Source organism: Stegodyphus dumicola, chromosome 2, assembly GCF_044657685.1.
Source record: "Stegodyphus dumicola isolate Sdum_Otavi_A_Nest chromosome 2, ASM4465768v1".
NCBI classification, from domain to species: Eukaryota; Metazoa; Arthropoda; class Arachnida; order Araneae; family Eresidae; genus Stegodyphus; species Stegodyphus dumicola.
In genome coordinates, this window is record NC_140769.1 from 286,088,137 (window position 1) to 286,096,012 (window position 7,876).

Genomic DNA, 7,876 nt, shown 5'->3' on the forward strand with positions numbered 1-7,876 from the left:
TCGGATTCTTAAAATTCGCTAATGGAGTTTCTGTAGGGAATTTCCGTTCGATTTTTGGACTATTTTTTAAACATTCAACAATTCGCCATAACAAAACTATGGAAGCTAGGACCACCAAATTTGGAGCGTTTGTAGGTAAAAATAGGGAGCCCTTTCACACCAAAATTTGCGACATTCTATCGAACCGTTTCGGAGATATTCGCGAGTTTTTGTTTTCACATTACGCCGAAAAGGCTTGGACCCCCCATGGTGAGCCGCGATTTGCGAGCATGGGAAGGAAAGCCGAAATCCTGTTAAGCCACGTTTCAAATTTCAAGTCGATCGGACAATTAGGGCCCGAGATATGGGAGGTCAAATTTTGGCCCATTTCCGTGAACCCATCGAAATTTCGGACGGTTGCGCCGGGGTCAAAAATGAGCTACGAGAAAACGCTTGCGGGGGATTGTTCATGTGTTTCAATGGGAACTACTGTGTCAGTGGTTTGAAATTCGGTGGAACGGTTATAGGGAATTGTCGCAGCCGAAATGTGTCAAATTCGTGAACTTTGACCCTATGAAAGTCGGGTCCTATTTTGCCTAGAGAGAAACGTTTTTTTTTAAATTGATGTACTCTTCGAGAGCAACATTTTGGCTATCTCGGATTTTTGAAATTCGCGAATAGAGTTTCTGTAGAGAATTTGCGTTCGATTTTTGGGCTATTTTTCATACATTCAAAAATTCGCCATAACAAAACTATGGAAGCTAGGAAAACCAAATTTGGAGGGTTTGTAGGTAAAAATAGGGAGCCCTTTCACACCAAAATTTGTGACATTCTATCGAACCGTTTCGGAGATATTCGCCAGTTTTTGTTTTAACATTACGGCGAAAAGGTCCGGACCCCCATGGTGAGCCGCGATTGGCGAGCATGGGAAGGAAGGCCGAAATCCTGTTAGGCCACGTTTCAAATTTCAAGTCGATCGGACAATTAGGGCCCGAGAAATGGGAGGTCAAATTTTGGCCCATTTCCGTGAACCCATCGAAATTTCGGACGGTTGCGCCGGGGTCAAAAAATGAGCTACGAGAAAACGCTTGCGGGGGATTGTTCATGTGTTTCAATGGGAACTACTGTGTCAGTGGTTTGAAATTCGGTGGAACGGTTATAGGGAATTGTCGCAGCCGAAACGTGTCAAATTCGTGAACTTTGACCCTATGAAAGTCGGGTCCTATTGGGCCTAGAGAGAAACTTTTTTTTTAAATTGATGTACTCTTCGAGAGCAACATTTTGGCTATCTCGGATTTTTAAAATTCGCGAATGGAGTTTCTGTAGAGAATTTCCGTTCGATTTTTGGACTATTTTTTAAACATTCAACAATTCGCCATAACAAAACTATGGAAGCTAGGACCACCAAATTTGGAGCGTTTGTAGGTAAAAATAGGGAGCCCTTTCACACCAAAATTTGCGACATTCTATCGAACCGTTTCGGAGATATTCGCGAGTTTTTGTTTTCACATTACGCCGAAAAGGCTTGGACCCCCCATGGTGAGCCGCGATTGGCGAGCATGGGAAGGAAGGCCGAAATCCTGTTAGGCCACGTTTCAAATTTCAAGTCGATCGGACAATTAGGGCCCGAGAAATGGGAGGTCAAATTTTGGCCCATTTCCGTGAACCCATCGAAATTTCGGACGGTTGCGCCGGGGTCAAAAAATGAGCTACGAGAAAACGCTTGCGGGGGATTGTTCATGTGTCTCAATGGGAAGTACTATGTGAGCGGTTTGAAATTCGGTGCAACGGTTATAGGGAATTGCCGCGGCCGAAATGTGTCAAATTCGTGAATTTTGACCCTATGAAAGTCGGGTCCTATTGGGCCTAGAGAGAAACTTTTTTTTCTAAACTGATGTACTCTTCGAGAGCAACATTTTCGCTATCTCGGATATTTAAAATTCGCGAATGGTGTTTCTGTAGGGAATTTCCGTTCGATTTTTGGGCTATTTTTTAAACGTTCAAAAATTCGCCATAAAGAAACTATGCAAGCTAGGACCACCAAATTTGGAGGGTTTGTAGGTAAAAATAGGGAGCCCTTTCACAGCAAAATTTGCGACATTCTATCGAACCGTTTCGGAGATATTCGCGAGTTTTTGTTTTAACATTACGGCGAAAAGCCCTGGACCCCCCATGGTGAGCCGCGATTGGCGAGCATGGAGAGGAAGGCCGAAACCCTGTTAGGCCACGTTTCAAATTTCAAGTCGATCGGACAAATAGGGCCCGAGACATGGGGGGTCAAATTTTGGCCCATTTCCGTGACTTTTGGGGCGGCCCCCATCGAAATTTCGGTCGCTTGCGCCAGGGTCAAAAATTGAGCTACGAGAAAACGCTTGCGGGGGATTGTTCATGTGTCTCAATGGGAAGTACTGTGTGAGCGGTTTGAAATTCGGTGCAACGGTTATAGGGAATTGTCGCGGCCGAAATGTGTCAAATTCGTGAACTTTGACCCTATGAAAGTCGGGTCCTATTGGGCCTAGAGAGAAACTTTTTTTTTAAATTGATGTACTCTTCGAGAGCAACATTTTGGCTATCTCGGATTTTTAAAATTCGCGAATGGAGTTTCTGTAGAGAATTTCCGTTCGATTTTTGGACTATTTTTTAAACATTCAACAATTCGCCATAACAAAACTATGGAAGCTAGGACCACCAAATTTGGAGCGTTTGTAGGTAAAAATAGGGAGCCCTTTCACACTAAATTTGCGACATTCTATCGAACCGTTTCGGAGATATTCGCGAGCTTTTGTTTTTACATTACGCCGAAAAGGCTTGGACCCCCCATGGAGAGCCGCGATTGGCGTGCATGGGAAGGAAGGCCGGAACCCTGTTAGGCCACGTTTCAAATTGCAAGTCGATCGGACAATTAGGGCCCGAGATATGGGGGGTCAAAGTTTGGCCCATTTCCGTGACCCCATCGAAATTTCGGACGCTTGCGCCGGGGTCAAATTTGAGCTACGAGAAAGCGCTTGCGGGGGATTGTTCATGTGTCTCAATGGGAAGTACTATGTGAGCGGTTTGAAATTCGGTCCAACGGTTATAGGGAATTGCCGCGGCCGAAATTTGTCAAATTCGTGAACTTTGACCCTATGAAAGTCGGGTCCTATTTTGCCTAGAGAGAAACGTTTTTTTTTTTTAAATTGATGTACTGTTCGAGAGCAAAGAGCAACATTTTGGCTATCTCGGATTTTTGAAATTCGCGAATAGAGTTTCTGTAGAGAATTTGCGTTCGATTTTTGGGCTATTTTTTATACCTTCAAAAATTCGCCATAACAAAACTATGGAAGCTAGGAAAACCAAATTTGGAGCGTTTGTAGGTAAAAATAGGGAGCCCTTTCACACCAAAATTTGCGACATTCTATCGAACCGTTTCGGAGATATTCGCGAGTTTTTGTTTTCACATTACGCCGAAAAGGCTTGGACCCTCCATGGTGAGCCGCGATTTGCGAGCATGGGAAGGAAGGCCGAAATCCTGTTAGGCCACGTTTCAAATTTCAAGTCGATCGGACAATTAGGGCCCGAGAAATGGGAGGTCAAATTTTGGCCCATTTCCGTGAACCCATCGAAATTTCGGACGGTTGCGCCGGGGTCAAAAAATGAGCTACGAGAAAACGCTTGCGGGGGATTGTTCATGTGTTTCAATGGGAACTACTGTGTCAGTGGTTTGAAATTCGGTGGAACGGTTATAGGGAATTGTCGCAGCCGAAACGTGTCAAATTCGTGAACTTTGACCCTATGAAAGTCGGGTCCTATTGGGCCTAGAGAGAAACTTTTTTTTTAAATTGATGTACTCTTCGAGAGCAACATTTTGGCTATCTCGGATTTTTAAAATTCGCGAATGGAGTTTCTGTAGAGAATTTCCGTTCGATTTTTGGACTATTTTTTAAACATTCAACAATTCGCCATAACAAAACTATGGAAGCTAGGACCACCAAATTTGGAGCGTTTGTAGGTAAAAATAGGGAGCCCTTTCACACCAAAATTTGCGACATTCTATCGAACCGTTTCGGAGATATTCGCGAGTTTTTGTTTTCACATTACGCCGAAAAGGCTTGGACCCCCCATGGTGAGCCGCGATTTGCGAGCATGGGAAGGAAGGCCGAAATCCTGTTAGGCCACGTTTCAAATTTCAAGTCGATCGGACAATTAGGGCCCGAGATATGGGAGGTCAAAGTTTGGCCCATATCCGTGACCCCTTCGAAATTTCGGACGCTTGCGCCGGGGTCAAAAATTGAGCTATGAGAAAACGCTTGCGGGGGATTGTTCATGTGTCTCAATGGGAAGTACTATGTGAGCGGTTTGAAATTCGGTGCAACGGTTATAGGGAATTGCCGCGGCCGAAATGTGTCAAATTCGTGAACTTTGACCCTATGAAAGTCGGGTCCTATTGGGCCTAGAGAGAAACTTTTTTTTCTAAACTGATGTACTCTTCGAGAGCAACATTTTGGCTATCTCGGATATTTAAAATTCGCGAATGGTGTTTCTGTAGGGAATTTCCGTTCGATTTTTGGGCTATTTTTTAAACGTTCAAAAATTCGCCATAAAGAAACTATGCAAGCTAGGACCACCAAATTTGGAGGGTTTGTAGGTAAAAATAGGGAGCCCTTTCACAGCAAAATTTGCGACATTCTATCGAACCGTTTCGGAGATATTCGCGAGTTTTTGTTTTAACATTACGGCGAAAAGCCCTGGACCCCCCATGGTGAGCCGCGATTGGCGAGCATGGGGAGGAAGGCCGAAACCCTGTTAGGCCACGTTTCAAATTTCAAGTCGATCGGACAAATAGGGCCCGAGACATGGGGGGTCAAATTTTGGCCCATTTCCGTGACTTTTGGGGCGGCCCCCATCGAAATTTCGGTCGCTTGCGCCAGGGTCAAAAATTGAGCTACGAGAAAACGCTTGCGGGGGATTGTTCATGTGTCTCAATGGGAAGTACTGTGTGAGCGGTTTGAAATTCGGTGCAACGGTTATAGGGAATTGTCGCGGCCGAAATGTGCCAAATTCGTGAACTTTGACCCTATGAAAGTCGGGTCCTTCGGGCCTAGAGAGAAACTTTTTTTTTAAATTGATGTAATTTTCGAGAGCAACGTTTTGGCTATCTCGGATTTTTAAAATTCGCGAATGGAGTTTCTGTAGGGAATTTCCGTTCGATTTTTCGGCAATTTTTTAAACATTCAAAAATTCGCCATAAAAAAACTATGGAAGCTAGGACCACCAAATTTGGAGGGTTTGTAGGTAAAAATAGGGAGCCCTTTCACACCAAAATTCGCGACATTCTATCGAACCGTTTCGGAGATATTCGCGAGTTTTTGTTTTAACATTACGGCGAAAAGGTCCGGACCCCCATGGTGAGCCGCGATTGGCGAGCATGGGGAGGAAGGCCGAAACCCTATTCGGCCACGTTTCAAATTTCAAGTCGATCGGACAATTAGGGCCCGGGATATGGGGGGTCAGAGTTCGGACAATATCCGTGACCCCATCGAAATTTCGGACGCTTGCGCCGGGGTCAAAAGTTGAGCTATGAGAAAACGCTTGCGGGGGATTGTTCATGTGTCTCAATGGGAAGTACTATGTGAGCGGTTTGAAATTCGGTGCAACGGTTATAGGGAATTGCCGCGGCCGAAATGTGTCAAATTCGTGAACTTTGACCCTATCAAAGTCGGGTCCTATTTTGCCTAGAGAGAAACTTTTTTTTTAAATTGATGTACTCTTCGAGAGCAACATTTTGGCTATCTCGGATTTTTAAAATTCGCGAATGGAGTTTCTGTAGGGAATTTCCGTTCGATTTTTCGGCTATTTTTTAAACTTTCAAAAATTCGCCATAAAAAACTATGGAAGCTAGGACCACCAAATTTGGAGGGTTTGTAGGTAAAAATAGGGAGCCCTTTCACACCAAAATTTGCGACATTCTATCGAACCATTTCGGAGATTTTCGCGAGTTTTTGTTTTAACATTACGGCGAAAAGGTCCGGACCCCCATGGTGAGCCGCGATTGGCGAGCATGGGGAGGAAGGCCGAATCCCTATTCAGCCACGTTTCAAATTTCAAGTCGATCGGACAATTAGGGCCCGGGATATGGGGGGTCAGAGTTTGGCCCATATCTGTGACCCCATCGAAATTTCGGACGCTTGCGCCGGGGTCAAAAGTTGAGCTATGAGAAAACGCTTGCGGGGGATTGTTCATGTGTCTCAATGGGATGTACTATGTGAGCGGTTAAAAATTCGGTGCAACGGTTATAGGGAATTGCCGCGGCCGAAATGTGTCAAATTCGTGATGTTTGACCCTATGAAAGTCGGGTCCGATTTTGCCTAGAGAGAAACGTTTTTTTTAAATTGATGTACTCTTCGAGAGCAACATTTTGGCTATCTCGGAATTTTAAAATTCGCGAATGGAGTTTCTGTAGGGAATTTCCGTTCGATTTTTGGGCTATTTTTTATACATTCAAAAATTCGCCATAACAAAACTATGGAAGCTAGGACCACCAAATTTGGAGCGTTTGTAGGTAAAAATAGGGAGCCCTTTCACACTAAATTTGCGACATTCTATCGAACCGTTTCGGAGATATTCGCGAGCTTTTGTTTTTACATTACGCCGAAAAGGCTTGGACCCCCCATGGAGAGCCGCGATTGGCGAGCATGGGAAGGAAGGCCGAAACCCTGTTAGGCCACGTTTCAAATTGCAAGTCGATCGGACAATTAGGGCCCGAGATATGGGGGGTCAAAGTTTGGCCCATTTCCGTGACCCCATCGAAATTTCGGACGCTTGCGCCGGGGTCAAATTTGAGCTACGAGAAAGCGCTTGTGGGGGATTGTTCATGTGTCTCAATGGGAAGTACTGCGTGAGCGGTTTGAAATTCGGTGCAACGGTTATAGGGAATTGTCGCGGCCAAAATGTGTCAAATTCGTGAACTTTGACCCTATGAAAGTCGGGTCCTATTGGGCCTAGAGAGAAACTTTTTTTTTAAATTGATGTACTCTTCGAGAGCAACATTTTGGCTATTTCGGATTCTTAAAATTCGCTAATGGAGTTTCTGTAGGGAATTTCCGTTCGATTTTTCGGCAATTTTTTAAACTTTCAAAAATTCGCCATAAAAAAACTATGTAAGCTAGGACCACCAAATTTGGAGGGTTTGTAGGTAAAAATAGGGAGCCCTTTCACACCAAAATTTGCGACATTCTATCGAACCATTTCGGAGATTTTCGCGAGTTTTTGTTTTAACATTACGACGAAAAGGCCTGGACCCCCCATGGTGAGCCGCGATTGGCGAGCATGGTGAGGAAGGCCGAAACCCTGTTAGGCCACGTTTCAAATTTCAAGTCGATCGGACAATTAGGGCCCGAGATATGGGGAGTCAAATTTTGGCCCATTTCCGTGAACCCATCGAAATTTCGGACGGTTGCGCCGGGGTCAAATTTGAACTACGAGAAAACGCTTGCGGGGGATTGTTCATGTGTGTCAATGGGAAGTATTGTGTGAGCGGTTTGAAATTCGGTGCAACGGTTATAGGGAATTGTCGCGGCCGAAATGTGTCAAATTCGTGAACTTTGACCCTATGAAAGTCGCGTCCTATTGGGCCTAGAGAGAAACTTTTTTTTTAAATTGATGTACTCTTCGAGAGCAACATTTTGGCTATCTCGGATTTTTAAAATTCGCGAATGGAGTTTCTGTAGAGAATTTCCGTTCGATTTTTGGACTATTTTTTAAACATTCAACAATTCGCCATAACAAAACTATGGAAGCTAGGACCACCAAATTTGGAGCGTTTGTAGGTAAAAATAGGGAGCCCTTTCACACCAAAATTTGCGACATTCTATCGAACCGTTTCGGAGATATTCGCGAGTTTTTGTTTTCACATTACGCC